The sequence below is a fragment of the Rutidosis leptorrhynchoides genome, chromosome 3, assembly GCF_046630445.1.
Source record: "Rutidosis leptorrhynchoides isolate AG116_Rl617_1_P2 chromosome 3, CSIRO_AGI_Rlap_v1, whole genome shotgun sequence".
In the NCBI taxonomy this organism is placed as follows: domain Eukaryota; kingdom Viridiplantae; phylum Streptophyta; class Magnoliopsida; order Asterales; family Asteraceae; genus Rutidosis; species Rutidosis leptorrhynchoides.
The window spans coordinates 376,817,518-376,835,283 of record NC_092335.1 but is presented as its reverse complement, the minus strand read 5'-3'; positions in this window follow the sequence as shown (position 1 = coordinate 376,835,283).

The window sequence follows — 17,766 nt, the reverse complement described above, 5'->3', positions numbered from 1 at the left end:
ATCCGGTTTTACGGTGTTTTTCGTGTTTCCAGGTTTTAAATCATTAAGTTAGCATATCATATAGATATAGAACATGTGTTTAGTTAATTTTAAAAGTCAAGTTAGAAGGATTAACTTTTGTTTGCGAACAAGTTTAGAATTAACTAAACTATGTTCTAGTGATTACGAGTTTAAACCTTCGAATAAGATAGTTTTATATATATGAATCGAATGATGTTATGAACATCATTACTACCTTAAGTTCCTTGGATAAACCTACTGGAAAAGAGAAAAATGGATCTAGCTTCAACGGATCCTTGGATGGCTCGAAGTTCTTGAAGCAGAATCATGACACGAAAACAAGTTCAAGTAAGATCATCACTTGAAATAAGATTGTTATAGTTATAGAAATTGAACCAAAGTTTGAATATGATTATTACCTTGTATTAGAATGATAACCTACTGTAAGAAACAAAGATTTCTTGAGGTTGGATGATCACCTTACAAGATTGGAAGTGAGCTAGCAAACTTGAAAGTATTCTTGATTTTATGTAACTAGAACTTGTAGAATTTATGAAGAACACTTAGAACTTGAAGATAGAACTTGAGAGAGATCAATTAGATGAATAAAATTGAAGAATTAAAGTGTTTGTAGGTGTTTTTGGTCGTTGGTGTATGGATTAGATATAAAGGATATGTAATTTTGTTTTCATGTAAATAAGTCATGAATGATTACTCATATTTTTGTAATTTTATGAGATATTTCATGCTAGTTGCCAAATGATGGTTCTCACATGTGTTAGGTGACTCACATGGGCTGCTAAGAGCTGATCATTGGAGTGTATATACCAATAGTACATACATCTAAAAGCTGTGTATTGTACGAGTACGAATACGGGTGCATACGAGTAGAATTGTTGATGAAACTGAACGAGGATGTAATTGTAAGCATTTTTGTTAAGTAGAAGTATTTTGATAAGTGTCTTGAAGTATTTCAAAAGTGTATGAATACATATTAAAACACTACATGTATATACATTTTAACTGAGTCGTTAAGTCATCGTTAGTCGTTACATGTAAGTGTTGTTTTGAAACCTTTAAGTTAACGATCTCAATTAATGTTGTTAACCCATTGTTTATTATATCTAATGAGATGTTAAATTATTATATTATCATGATATTATGATATATTAATATATCTTAATATGATATATATACATTTAAATGTCGTTACAACGATAATCGTTACATATATGTCTCGTTTCGAAATCCTTAAGTTAGTAGTCTTGTTTATATGTATATAACTCATTGTTAATATACTTATGGAGATACTTACTTATCATAATCTCATGTTAACCATATGTATATCCATAAATATATCGTCGTGTCGTTTTTACAAGTTTTAACGTTCGTGAATCGCCGGTCAACTTGGGTGGTCAATTGACTATATGAAACATATTTCAATTAAACAAGTCTTAATAAGTTTGATTGCTTAACATGTTGGAAATATTTAATCATGTAAATATCAATCTCAATTAATATATATAAACATGGAAAAGTTCGGGTCACTACAATAACCCCTTTCCATGGCGAAACTTTTAGATACACTCGTTCACCCACATTAAAGGTTACCGGACGTCTTCGCGGATCAGCATACCTTTTCTGTCTATCTCTAGCGGCTTTGAACTTGTCTCGCGCGATTGCAACTTTTTCGGCTGTCATTTGAACAATTTCGGGACCTGCAAACTGTTTCTTCCCGGCTTCTAACCAACAAGTCGGTGTTCTACAACGATGATCGTACAACATTTCATAGGGCAGCATCCCTATACTCGAATGATATGAATTGTTATACGTGAATTCGACCAACGGCAAATGCATATCCCACGAACCACCGTATTCTAACACACAAGCCCTTAACATATCCTCCAAAGTCTATATCGTTCTTTCACTCTGACCATCTGTCTGAGGATGATAAGCTGTACTTAAATTTACACGAGTACCCAGATTCTGTTGAAGACTACTCCAAAAATTCGACACAAATCTGGAATCTCTGTCTGAAACGATCGATAACGGCACACCATGTCGACTAACTATCTCTTTCACATACAATTCGGCTAACTCACTCAACGAAGCTGTTTCACGAGTAGCAAGAAAATGAGCACTTTTAGTTAGACGATCGACTATTACCCAAATCATATCATGTCTTTTCTGAGTTCGAGGTAATTTAGTCACAAAATCCATCGTTATATGTTCCCATTTTCACTCTGGAATCTGTAACTTACGTAATGAACCATATGGTTTCTGATGTTCTTCCTTCACCTGAGCATATATATGACACTTTTCAACATATCGAGCGATATCTGTTTTCATTGTCAGCCACCAATACACTGTTTTCAAGTCATGATACATCTTATTACTACCCGAATGTACTGTCAATCTGGATTTGTGAGCTTCTGTCATGATTAAATCCCTCAAATCTCCAAGATTAGGCACCCAAACACGATTGTTTAAGGTCTTTAGTCTACGTGAGTCATCAATTAAGTCCACTTTTTGTTTGGTCATTTGTTCAGTTTTAATATGTTCGTCCTCCAAAGCACAGGCCTGAACGGTTCTTAAGCTGTTAATCAAATCTGAAGTTATATTCAAACGAAGAAATTTCACATTATCACTTGACCTTTTACGACTTAGCGCATCTGCAACCACATTTGCCTTACCCGGATGGTATTTAATTTCACAATCATAATCTTTGATCAACTCTTGCCATCGTCTCTGACGCATATTCAATTCTTTCTGTGAGAAGATATACTGCAAACTCTTCTGATCTGTACAAATAACACAATGGGTTCCATACAAATAGTGTCTCCACAGTTTCAAAGCAAACACTACTGCAGCCATTTCAAGATCATGCACTGGATAATTTTTCTCATGAACTTTCAACTGTCACGAGGCGTAGGCGATTACTTTATCTCTCTGCATTAGCACACAACCCAACCTAGCAAATGACGCATCACAGTATACCACGAAGTCGTCTGAACCTTCTGGTAAAGCTAACACTGGTGCCTGACACAGTAGATGTTTCAAAATCTGAAAAGCTTTTTCCTGTTCATCAGTCCATCGAAAGGCTACATCTTTACGAGTCAACTTAGTCAACGGACCAGCTATTTTAGAAAAATCTTTGATAAACCTGCGATAATAACCAGCCAATCCCAGAAAACTCTTAATCTCAGTCGGAGTCTTCGGAGAATTCCAATTCATTACCGCTTCTATCTTTATCGGATCAACCTTTATACCTTCACCACAAATCACATGACCCAAAAACTGCACTTCACGTAACCAAAATTCACATTTTGAAAATTTTGCAAATAGCTGCTCACGTTTCAGCAAATTCAAAACCTGTCTCAGGTGTTCAGCATGTTCACTCTCTGTCTTTGAATACACTAGTATATCGTCTATAAACACAATCACAAACTTATCTAAGAACGGACAACACACTCTATTCATTAAATCCATGAAGACTACTGGCACATTCGTCAACCCAAATGGCATGACAAGAAATTCATAATGTCCATACCTTGTTCTGAACGCAGTTTTGGGTATATCTGATTCAGCAACACGAATCTGATGATATCCGGATCGTAAGTCTATCTTAGAAAAGAATGAAGCACCCTGTAACTGATCGAATAAATCGTCTATTCGAGGTAACGGATACTTATTCTTCACTGTTCTTTTGTTCAATTCACGATAATCAATACACATACGCATTGACCCATCTTTATTTTTAACAAACAATACCGGAGCACCCCACGGTGAAGAACTCGGTCGGATAAACCCGCGATCTAATTACTCTTGAATATGTGACATCATTTCACGTATTTTAGACAGCGCTAATCGGTTAGGAGCTTTTACAACAGGAGTTGTTCCAGGAACCAACTCAATCTTATATTCGACTTCCTTTACCGGCGGCAGAACTAGTAACTCATCTGGGAACACTTCGGGAAATTCTGATACTATCGGTATATCGGCCACTGTTCTCTTTTCTTTCTTTGCATCAATCACATACGCAAGAAATGAATCACAACCCTTTGTCATCGACTTCTTCGCTTTCATCATGGTTATCAACGAAAAATTATACCCGCCCCGCTCCCCTCGGGCCACAACACGGGTTCCATCGGTCGAACGAAAGGTAATCATTTTCCTATCACACTTAATATTAGCCCTAAGTGAGCTCAGCCAATCCATTCCTAATACTACATCAAAGCTAGGAATAGGTAAAACTAAACAAGTCACCGGGAAAGACTTCCCTTCGATCTCTATACAAACCCCAGACACATATGTTGTGACGGGTGTGGTCTTACCATCAGCTACTTCTACACTAACTGGCTAGGGTAACACAGTAGCTGGTAAATTCAACTTAGCACAGAAATCTAGGGACATAAAACACCTATTGGCACCACAATCAAATAATACACGAGCAGGTATTGAGTAGATTAGAAACATACCGGTGATCACTTCGTCGGTTGCCACAGCATTCTCAACCCATATCTGAAAAGCTCTAACCTCTACTGTTGGAGGGTTCTTCCTCTTCTGCCCACTAGAGGCAGTTGACCCTCCGGCTGATGCCGAACACGCCCCTGACCCTGCCCCGGAACTACCACTCTTCGACGGACAACTAACTGCACGATGCCCTGGTTTGTGACAACTCCAACACACACTATTCGGATACGGACATGCTGAAGACTCATGCCCAACAACACCACACTTTATACATCTTCTTGTAGCCTCAGAACATTGACCACTATGAGAAGATCGACACGTGTGACACCAATTCCCTTTACCTGATCCAGACCCAGAACTACTCTGACCACTTTTACCCTTCAATTTAAACCCACTAGACTTCTTGGATTTAGATCCTGATTGACCAGATACTTGCCCACCTTGTTGTAGCACATTACCAAACATTCTGTTTCTGGTGACCTGAACATCACTTTCTACCATCTTAGCCATCACAACCGCTTGAGACAACGACGTAGCCGTTCTAATAAAAGTTCGGTGCTCTGGCAAAATGATATTAACAAAATGCTGTATACGAGACGCTTCGTCTGGCACCCACTGTTGTACAAACCTCAGTTTATCCATATACTTCTCTACTACCTCATCGATCGTCATTTGAGGTGTCATCTTCATTTCAAGAAACTCAGTCTTGATTCATTTCATATCAAACGGATTACAATACTATACATACACCTTCCCATGAAACTGCTCCCAAGTGATCATACTCACTTGTTCTTTCGGTATACTAGAAATCAAGGAATCCCACCAAATCATAGCCCTACCTTTCAACAGTTGACTAGCATATGTTACTTTCAGCTCAGGTTCAAACTGACACGCTTCAAATACCCTTTTAATTTCTCGCAACCAATTGAGAGTTACAGTCGGATTAGTACTTCCAGAAAACTCAGAGGGTTTGCAATCACGGAAGTTCTTATAAGTACATCTTTTGGGTGGTTGCATGTAAGGTTGATGAAACATTTGCATTTGGTATGGGTTCATCATCATGGGATTTTGGTAAGTAAAAGTGTTTTGCGGTGGCATATAGTATTGGTTAGGTATTTGATTCTGATACTGGTTCTGGTGCGCATTAGGTATCATTTGGGATTGCGCGGTTGGGAATCCAAGTGATGTATCATCATTTCCAGAATGCCTCGCTAATTCAAGCTCATTAATTTTGTCTTCAGCCTCTTTTAGCTTGCTTTCTAACTGAAGGATGTAACTATTCTGATCATCATCAGACTCAACACCCTCTTCTGGTGCTCTGAATATTCTGGGGTTGGATGGGCCAGTTGCATTTCTATCAGTCATACATGTGCTACAAAACAGCTTACACAAAAGCTTAGTGGATATCAGTTAGTTCAATCACAACTAACACACGTATATCCTATTTTCACTTAGCCCCCACTCCCACAGACATGTTTAACTTGCCTCAGGGCTTGGGAACAAAATACGCGCACGTACTTGCTGCCAAACCTGCTCTGATACCAACTTGAAACACCGGCCATTTTTTTTAAACACACAGCGGAAGACTTTATTAACAAACACAATATAAGCCATGTCATTACATTAATCCGTGTAATTACGTTTAAGTTTACATAATGGTGTTATGTTATTACAAAACATTATTTATACAAAAGTCCACATCAGAGTTGGGTTGTCAAACATGTCTTCTGCAACAGCACCCATCCCGACTAGCAGTACCTAAACCTGCAAGGGGAGAATATGTGGGGGATTAGCGCACCGTTAAGTGAGTGGAATCTATCTAACAGATATAGCTTAAGCCACACACAAGCTATATACTAACAACAACACTTTCTAACTACCAACTAGCATACAATAAGACAATACGAGGATCGACGGCTTGTACGAGCACACGACTCCCAGCTGATCGGGCCTGAGTCTACAGATAGTTCCTGCTACTCAATTCACAGTATAGTTATCCAGATGCAGGGGATGCATCATTCACACTATACTCCACAATCAGTAGCCTATGGGCCCAACCTCCCCTAGGCACGGTTGACCTCATACGGACTCTAACTGTGATGCCCCGTACAAAACCATCGTGTACGAATCATCAACAACAGGATCATTACAAGGTCAAACACTATATGCTATTTCAAAATACGTTTGCATTCATGATAAAAGGTGACGTCATAACTAACGTCGAATGTTTTACATCAAAAGCATGTTTCTATGAATAGAAGCAATTAATAATTGTACGTGACCCCAATGGTCATTACAAATCATAGTTTAAAAAGTAATAATGTTTATGAATGCAAGATAAACGTTCATGCAATGACATCTCTAAAGCAGCGGGTGTCTATAGCAAGACTAGTACAACAGCGGAAGCGGCTAACCTTAAGCACCTGAGAAAAACATGCTTAAAAACATCAACACAAAGGTTGGTGAGCTATAGTTTAAGTATAACAGTAATGTAAGGTAGGCCACGAGATTTCAGTCCTACAAAGAACGTTTCAAAACAGTATGATAAAGTATATGTTTAACCGTGGGCACTTGGTAACTAACTTAACGTTTATAACCCCCTGAAAGTACACTTGGCAGGTGCGTATGTATACAAAGTATTAAACACCCGTTAAATGCTAGCGCTACTAGCCCGAGTGGGGATGTCAAACCCTATGGATCCATATCTAAGATTCACGTTCACCGGTTCAAAAACCAATGACTAAACGTTACCCAGCTAAAGGGAATGTTTATGCCGTTGTATAACCCACACATATATAAAGTTTAAGTACTCGTGCCTAGTATGTGAAACGTAAAATGTACATGTATTCTTAGTTCCCAAAATAGTTAAAGTAAAAAAGGGATGCTATAACTCACAGTGGTAAAGTAGTAGTAAAGTTGAGTCAGGAAGTAAGCAAGTATGTAGGTCCGGAAAGTCCTCAACCTAAGTCAAATATTACTAAGTCAGTAAATCGTCCCAAAAGGTTTATAAGTATGTAAATTAGGTCTTAAAGGTCATCATCATTCATCATCAAACAAAAAAGTGTAAAGTAAGTTTCATTCTCGAAAAGAGTTTAAAACAAAGGCTGACTTCGGTCAGTTTCCACGACCTCCATACCTACTTAAATAAGGTGAGACCAGTGGCCATGGCTCCGTATATGAGTCCTCTAATTGGTGTAAAAATTTCAGAAGCAAACTCGTCTTCGTTTGACCGTGGCGACGGTCTAAGTGCGAGTAGGTCAGAATTTTCAGAACAACGTTAAAAGGACATAGTGACGATCGGAGGGCCATAAATCCTAAACCGTAACTCGGATTAAGACGAGTCTTAAATGAAAAGTTATCTACACGACCTGAGAAAACTGAAAATCATCTTTACAGCAGTCCAGGTGGTCTGACCAGTTCCAGAAAACAGTAAACAGTAGGTTCCAGTGGTTTCTTGGTGCTTGATGTTCATCACGGTTCTCATCCTTGATGCATATAGCTTCAAGTGTACAACTCGTTGATGTGTTTACATCATCTTTACCAAGTTTTGACCATCATAACATAAGTGTAATTCTAAGATAAGTAGCACAACTCAATTAAGTGTTGCAAGTAGTTTGATGAACCAAAGTTACATCAAGATCTTAGATCCGACACATACATGAACTATAAAAGTAATATTGAACTACAAACTTGAAAGTAAACTAACTAATCAAGATCTTAAGTTATAGAACATAGTTCTTAGTTTGATCTTGAAGATCCAAGACCCAAAAGTCTAGATCTAAAGTTATTAAGTTAAATCCTAAGTAATAACACTTGAATCTTTACTTTAATGAAACCATAAGTTATAAAACTTAGATTTTCATCTTGTAAAGTGTATGTAAGCTTACAAGCTTTTGTTTATGAAAAAATAAGTAGACCATAAGCTATAGAACTTAGATCCATCACAAGTATATGAAGTTATAACTAGAAAGTTATACTTCCATGTTCTTGAACTTATAAAGTTAACTTTAGTTCAAGAAAAATGAGATCAAAGTTAACTAGTAACACTTGACCAAGAACAACATAAATCACAAATTTAAAATGCTAGTAAATGAAGATATAATCTAAATAAACAAGTAACTAGTTCATTGTTGTTCATACTTTAAAGATTCATGCCAAAGTCTTGATCTTTAAGGAAGTAAACTTTTAAGTTTACTAACATGAATTCAAGTAATGATTTTTACAACACATGAACTTTAATCTTTAAAACACTAAGTGTAGAACATAAACTAGATAGTTTAGGCTCTTGTATGTTCTTGTATGAACAAGATTAAATGAAGAACAGACTAGCAAGTTTGGTTCTTAATACTAATAAGTAAACAACAACAAGTAATTAAACAACAATCAAAGTTAAGTAAATGATGATGATGTGTTTGTTTAGGTTCGGTTTTGACAAAGAAAAGAAGGAGAAGAAACCTTGAAAGAAACTCACAAAGTATAGAGCAAATGAGAGAAAAACTTGAGAGGAAAGTGGAAGTATTTGGAGTGTGTGAGAAATGAATGAAGTATATAAGTGAAGTAGTAAAAAAAAAAGATTTTGAACTCCTCCTTATATCCCTAGGCCGACGGTTTGCATCAAAAAGGGGAGGAGGGAAGTGTCCACTAGTTCTTGCATGTAATTGACTAAAAAGATGGTTATTAGAGGTGTTTTCATGGAGAAGATGTGTAAGTATCATGTAACTAGATTATTTACAAAGTTAATTAATCTAGTTGTTACATAATGTAATACTTGCATATAGGGACCTTGAAAATATTATTTGAAAATATTATTCGTGTAACGTACGCGTGTCACAAAGACGAATCGGGGCATTTAAAAGTCATGTATGGTAACAAGTAAATGTATAACAATACATTCATTTAATCACAAGTATTAATAATAAATATTAATAAGTAAACGTTGGACAATCTAGGGTCGTTATATTACCCACCTGTTAAAGAAAATTTCGTCCCGAAATTTTAAGCTGAGGTAGATGGAGGAGTCGGGAAAAGGTGAGGATACTTCTGCATCATTTGATCCTCTCGCTCCCAGGTAAACTCAGGTCCTCGTTTAGCATTCCATCGTACTCGGACGATCGGAATCTTGTTGCGTTTCAAACTTTTGACCTCACGGTCCATAATTTCAACAGGTTCTTCCACGAAGTGGAGTTTGTCATCAATAGTAAGTTCTTCCAGTGGTATGATAAGTTCGGGTGCAGCAAGACACTTCTTCAAGTTTGACACATGGAAGGTAGGATGAACTGAGCTCAATTGTGTTGGAAGATCCAAACGGTAAGCAACGGGTCCAACACGTTCCAAGATTTCAAAAGGACCAATATATCGTGGGTTTAACTTTCTGCGCTTTCCAAAACGAATCACACCTTTTCAAGGTGCAACCTTCAACATTACATGGTCACCAACGTTGAATTCAAAGTCTTTACGTTTAAGGTCGGCATACCTCTTTTGAAGATCGCGGGCAGTCTTAAGTCTCGCTTGAATCTGAGCAATCTTCTCCGTTGTTTCATGGACTACCTCGGGTCCGGTGATTTGCTTTTCGCCTACTTCGGCCCAACAAATAGGAGATCGGCACTTGCGGCCATACAACGCTTTGAAAGTTGCGGCATTAATACTCGAATGATAACTGTTGTTGTACGAGAATTCGGCTAGCGGTAAATGCCTTTCCCATGCCTTTCCAAAATCAATGACACATGCACGCAACATGTCTTCTAAGGTCTGGATCGTTCATTCACTTTGCCCGTCGGTCTGTGGGTGATAAGCAGTACTCATGTCGAGACGGGTTCCCATGGCTTCTTGCAAAGAACGCCAAAATCTAGAAGCAAAACGGGGATCGCGATCTGAGATGATCGATAAAGGTATACCATGACGAGATACAACCTCTTTGATGTATAGTTGAGCAAGTCTCTCCATCGTATCCATTTCCTTCATAGCCAGAAAGTGTGCAGATTTGGTAAGGCGGTCAACGATAACCCAGATGGTATCGTATCCGCCCACCGTCTTTGGTAGCTTGGTGATGAAATCCATTGTGATCCTTTCCCACTTCCATTGTGGGATTTCTGGTTGTTGAAGCAATCTAGAGGGCCTATGATGTTCGGCCTTAACTTTCGAACAAGTTAAACACTTACCAACATAAGTTGCAACGTCCTTCTTAAGATTCGGCCACCAATACTGTTCCTTAAGATCGTGGTACATTTTGCCCGATCCGGGGTGAATCGAATATCTCGACTTGTGGGCTTCATCAAGTATAAGGTTTCGTAGATCTCCATAACAAGGTAACCAAATTCTTCCGGCATAACATCGGAGTCCAGTCTCCCTAACCTCGAATCGAGAGACAAGTATGTTCAAATGTTCGTGAGATATATTCTCCTCCTTGAGAGCCTCATCTTGGGCTGCTCGGATCTGGCTGTTGAGATTCAAATGGATAGTGATGTTCAGAGCCCTAACACGAAGAGGTGTCGTCCTCTCCTTTCGGCTTAAAGCGTCAGCAACAACATTGGCCTTGCCAGGGTGATAACGGAGTTCACAATCGTAGTCGTTCAATATCTAGATCCATCGACGCTGTCTCATGTTCAGTTGTTTCTGATCGAATATGTGCTGGAGACTCTTGTGGTCGGTGAAGATAGTACTTTTCGTTCCATACAAATAGTGTCTCCACAATTTGAGCGCAAAGACAACGGCTCCAAGTTCAAGATCGTGAGTAGTGTAGTTCCGCTCGTGAATCTTCAGTTGACGAGAAACATAGGAAATAACCTTTGATCTTTGCATCAGTACACAACCAAAACCACTTTTCGATGCATCGCAATAAACGACGAAATCGTCACTGCCTTCAGGAAGAGATAGGATAGGTGCAGTGGTCAACTTCTTCTTCAAGGTTTGAAATGCTGATTCGTGTGCGGGTTCCCAAATGAACTTCTTCCCTTTGTGAGTCAGTGCGGTCAAAGGACGCGCAATCAGAGAAAATCCTTCAATAAATCTTCGGTAGTAACCGGAGAGACCTAGAAATTGGCGGATGTGAGTTGGAGTAGTGGGGGTTTCCCACTTACTGATAGCTTCAATCTTGGAGGGATCAACTTTGATACCCTGGTCGCTCACAACATGACCCAAAAATTAGACTTCCTTCAACCAAAATTCACAGTTGGAGAATTTGGCGTAAAGTTGCTCTTGTCTCAAGAGTTCAAGCACTAGACAAAGATGTTGCTCATGTTCTTCTTCGCTATTAGAGTAGATGAGGATATCATCTATGAAGACGATAACGAACTTATCCAGGTATGATTTGCAGACACGATTCATGAGATCCATGAACACGGCAGGTGCGTTGGTTAAACCGAATGGCATCACGAGAAACTCATAATGACCATAATGAGTTCTGAATGCAGTCTTCATTACATCACTTTCTTTTACCCTCAACTGGTGATAACCGGATCGCAAATCGATCTTAGAGTAGACGCTCGATCCTTGTAGTTGGTCAAAAAGATCGTCAATACGGGGAAGGGGATACCGATTCTTGATTGTCAATTTGTTGAGTTCACGGTAGTCGATACACATATGGAAGGATCCATCCTTCTTCTTCACAAATAAAATAGGTGCAACCCAAGGCGAGAAACTGGGTTGGATAAATCCTCGATCTAACAGCTCTTGTGGTTGACTATGTAATTCTTGCATCTCGGAAGGTGCGAGTCTATAAGGTGCGCGAGCTACAGGTGCAGTTCCTGGCACTAAGTCGATCTGAAACTCTACTGCTCTCGGTGGCGGTAATCCAGGCAATTCTTCCGGAAAGACATCGGGAAACTCGTTCACAATTCGAACATCATTCACACTCTTTACCTCAGTTTCTACCGTTTTCACATGTGCTAGGACAGCAAAACGTCCCTTCTTCATGATCTTCTACGCTTTCACGCAACTAATAAGGTTCAGCTTCGAGGTACCTCTCTCTCCGTAAATGATCAGTGGCTCACCATCTCCGTGTGGTATACGAAGAGCTTTATCTCCACAGATAATATCGGCCCTTACTTTGGTCAACCAATCCATACCGACAATCAAGTCAAAACTTCCCAATTTGATAGGTACCAAGTCAATTTCGAAATCCGCACCAGCTATGTTAATAATAGCTCCTCGGCTAATTTGGTCAACCTTTTCAAGTTTATCATTGGCTACTTCGACAAGCATACTCTCTTTTAAAGGAACTAACGACCAATTAATCTTATCGCAAAAGTGTCTACATGCATAACTCCTATCGGCACCAGTATCAAATGAGACAGAAGCTAATAGGTTGTTGATAGTGAATATACCTGTCACCAAGTCGGGATTCTCGCGTGCATCCCTTGCATTAACGTTGAAAGCTCTACCACGGGGTGGTCTGCCGTCCTTTCTTTTATCGGGACACGCATTTCTGAAGTGGCCCGTCTGTCCGCATTCGTTGCACTTTTTTGGTCCATTGGGGTTTGCCTTCACATTCAGGGTGGTGACCTTGCAGTCCTTACCGATATGTCCAATCCGTTGTCACTTTTCACAAACAACGTTATAATACCCAGTATGGTGCTTGTAGCATCGCTTGCATTGTGGTAAGGTTCCCTTGTAGTTGGGGTTTGATTTGGTGTTCGGATTGGGGTTTCCACCATTGTTGTTTCCCCTGAAACCCTCATGTCGTTTCGCCGGGTTTTGATCATAGGTCCTTCCCCTGTTGTTATCCCATTTGCGCTTCTCACTACTACCCGCTTCAGACTTAGCCTTCTCCGGTTCATCGATGATAATTAGGTTCCTTAAAGTATGCGTCATGCCCATTGCCTCCGGGACATTAGGTGGCTTAGACGAGGTGACATTTCCCTTAATAGACTTAAGAAGTCCCCTAAATATCTTTCCATACGCTTGAACTCCGGGGTAACCATGGTAGGACACATCAGGGCTAGTTCCAAATACCTACGATTGTAACCATCGAGGTCGTTTCCCACAACCTTCAACTGCATAAACTCAATTTCCATCTTTTGGATCTCGATCCTAGGGCAATATTCCTCAATCAGGGCCCCTTTGAATTCCTCCCATGGGGTAGCAAATGCCTCATCAATACCTTTTGATTGAGCCAACGTGTTCCACCACGTTAGTACGCCGTCAGACAGAGTGCATGAAGCAAACTTGGTTTTATTCGCTTCTGAGCAGTTACTAACTCGAAACACAGATTCTAATTTCTCAAACCATCTAGTAAGACCAACCGGCCCCTCCGTTCCATTGAAGTTGTGGGGTTTGCAGCTTTGGAACTCTTTGTACGTGCACCCATTACGAATGGGCTGAATAACCGGTGGTGGTGGCGGTGGAGCTTGGAGGTTCCTTTTTGCTAAAGCTGCGGTGACTCGTTCATTGATTATATCCTCGATTTGGGCTGCGGTAGGTGTGGATCGTCCGTTGGCCATGGTGTTCTAAACAAAAATTTTGACTCAAGTCAAAATTCAGCATTTAATATATAATAATACAGTATACAACAACTAACATGTAAACAGCACAACACATGTTAATTAAGTAGAGCAACTAGATACCGATATCACAAAACCATCGTACAGTAACGTAAACAGAACACTTGTGCAAAAAGTAAACAACACAAAGTTCCATTTATTAATAATAAGTTGCATACATCTGTAAAGGTTCGTACAATACATAAGTAATACATAAAACTACAACTAGATTACATAATGAAATCTACTACAAAAGCCCTACGGTGAAGGTGGGTGTAGGATGTCCAATACGTGGGACATCTGGTCCTCGAGCTCAGTTACCCGAGCACGGAGGATCTCCACCTCCCTCATCAGTTCCTCGACAGAGGGGGATGGTGGGGCTGGCGGTGCAGTCGGTACGGGTGGTTCTGGTGGAGCTGGTGGTGCAGACGGTCCGGCTCTAGAAGTAGAGGCTGCAAAGCGGTAAGGCTTACGGATGAAGGGATCAGCAGGATACGACACAAGCCGCTTACGGGCGGTAACCCTACGATGCCGACCATATGCGTCAGTGAATGCTCGACCTCCGTTGATCCCTGGAATGATGGTACCATCGAAACGGTACCGCTTCTTCAGCGGGGTGGAGGGTGGCTGTACAGGTGCATCATCAGGGTCCTCCTCGTCGGAGTCATCATCACTAGAGTCGTCTGTGGATGAGTCGTTGGATGACGGGTCATCTGAATCGTGTGGAGGTGGCTGCACGGATGGCTGTACTGGCTCTCCTCGGGCGGCCATCATCAGTCGGTATCTGAAAGGCGGGATCGGCACGAGACGTCTATCAGGAAGGCGTCGGAACCAATGGTTATGCTCATTACGGACTGGACCTTTCCCAAGATCCGCGGGAATCACAGCACCAGTGGTGCTGTGGCTCCGAGGGTCCGGGGGAAAGTGGAGCTGGAATCTCCTGGAGGTCCTCAGCTCCGTCTGTAGTACCCACTGGGGCAGGCGCATGACTACTAGCTCCGGAGGACGAAGCGCCTGGGTCACTAGAGGGTGTCGCCGACGGGATCTGAGGATCGGCAACAGCGGCAGGTGAAGTGGCTGATGAGTCTGTGTCGCTGCCCAAAATGATAGCAGGTGGAATATCCGACATCTGAACAAGGAAAAATAACTTTTTCCATGTCAGTAAGTCATAAAGCAAGCATGTATTAGGCAAAGTAACTACAACAGTCTAAATCATGTGTAACAGTAAGTAGCATGGAAATAATGACAAGTATCATGCAATCGAAAGCAGATAATAGCATGCAGTAGTGAAATCATGTAATAGCATACGGCATATAGCAGTAAAAGTAAGCAGCAGCATGCAGTAAGTTCAGCGGAAACAAGTAAACTAGCAAGTTGTAGATTAGTCCTATTAGTGAATCCAACTCGGGTCAGTCTTAGACTCACTAATGCAACCTAATTCCCTACAACCAATGCTCTGATACCAAATGTGATGCCCCGTACAAAACCATCGTGTATGAATCATCAACAACAGGATCATTACAAGGACAAACACTATATGCTATTTCAAAATACGTTTGCATTCATGATAAAAGGTAACGTCATAACTAAAGTCGAATGTTTTACATCAAAAGCATGTTTCTATGAATAGAAGCAATTAATAATTGTACGTGACCCCAATGGTCGTTACAAATCATAGTTTCAAAAGTAATAATGTTTATGAATGCAAGATAAACGTTCATGCGGTGACATCTCTAAAGCAGCGGGTGTCTACAGCAAGACTAGTACAACAGCGGAAGCGGCTAACCTTAAGCACCTGAGAAAAACATGCTTAAAAACGTCAACACAAAGGTTGGTGAGCTATAGTTTAAGTATAACAGTAATGTAAGGTAGGCCAAGAGATTTCAGTGCTACAAAGAGCGTTTCAAAACAGTATGATAAAGTATATGTTTAACCGTGGGCACTTGGTAACTAACTTAACTTTTATAACCCCCGGAAAATACACTTGGCAAGTGCGTATGTATAGGAAGTATTAAACACCCGTTAAATGCTAGCGCTACTAGCCCGAGTGGGGATGTCAAATCCTATGGATCCATATCTAAGATTCGCGTTCACCGGTTCAAAAACCAATGACTAAACGTTACCGAGCTAAAGGGAATGTTTATGCCGTTGTATAACCCACACATATATAAAGTTTAAGTACTCGTGCCTAGTATGTAAAATGTAAAATGCGCATGTATTCTCAGTTCCCAAAATAGTTAAAGTAAAAAAGGGATGCTATAACTCACAGTGGTAAAGTAGTAGTAAAGTTGAGTCGGGAAGTAAGCAAGTATGTAGGTCCGGAAAGTCCTCAACCTAAGTCAAATATTACTAAGTCAGTAAATTGTCCCAAAAGGTTTATAAGTATGTAAATTAGGTCTTAAAGGTCATCATCATTCATCATCAAACAAAAGGTGTAAAGTAAGTTTCATTCTAGAAAAGAGTTTAAAACAAAGGCTGACTTCGGTCAGTCGCCACGACCTCCATACCTACTGAAATAAGGTGAGACTAGTGGCCATGGTTCCGTATATGAGTCCTCTAATTGTGGTAAAAATTCCAGAAGCAAACTCATCTTCGTTTGACCGTGGCGACGGTCTAAGTGCGAGTAGGTCAGAATTTTCAGCACAACGTTAAAAGGACATAGTGACGATCGGAGGGCCATAAATCCTAAACCATCACTTGGATTAAGATGAGTCTTAGATGAAAAGTTATCTACATGACCTGAGAAAACTGAAAATCATCTTTACAGCAGCCCAGGTGGTCTGACCAGTTCCAGAAAATAGTAAACAGTAGGTTTCGGTGGTTTCTTGGTGCTTGATGTTCATCACGGTTCTCATCCTTGATGCATATAGCTTCAAGTGTACAACTCGTTGATGTGTTTACATCATCTTTACCAAGTTTTGACCATCATAACACAAGTGTAAGTCTAAGATAAGTAGCACAACTCAATTAAATGTTGCAAGTAGTTTGATGAACCAAAGTTACATCAAGATCTTAGATCCGACACATACATGAACTATAAAAGTAATATTGAACTACAAACTTGAAAGTAAACTAACTAATCAAGATCTTAAGTTGTAGAACATAGTTCTTAGTTTGATCTTGAAGATCCAAGACCCAAAAGTCTAGATCTAAAGTTATTAAGTTAAATCCTAAGTAATAACACTTGAATCTTTACTTTAATGAAATCATAAGTTACAAAACTTAGATTTTCATCTTGTAAAGTGTATGTAAGCTTACAAGCTTTTGTTTATGACAAAATAAGTAGACCATAAGCTATAGAACTTTGATCCATCACAAGTATATGAAGTTATAACTAGAAAGTTATACTTCCATGTTCTTGAACTTATAAAGTTAACTTTAGTTCAAGAAAAATGAAATCAAAGTTAACTAGTAACACTTGACCAAGAACAACATAAATCATGAATTTAAAATGCTAGGAAATGAAGATATAATCTAAATAAACAAGTAACTAGTTCATTGTTGTTCATACTTTAAAGATTCAAGCCAAAGTCTTGATCTTTAAGGAAGTAAACTTTTACGTTTACTAACATGAATTCAAGTAATGATTTTTATAACACATGAACTTTAGTCTTTAAAACACTAAGTGTAGAACATAAACTAGATAGTTTAGGCTCTTGTATGTTCTTGTATGAACAAGATTAAATGAAGAACAAACTAGCAAGTTTGGTTCTTAATACTAATAAGTAAACAACAACAAGTAATTAAACAACAATCAAAGTTAAGTAAATGATGATGATGTGTTTATTTAGGTTCGGTTTTGACAAAGAAAAGAAGG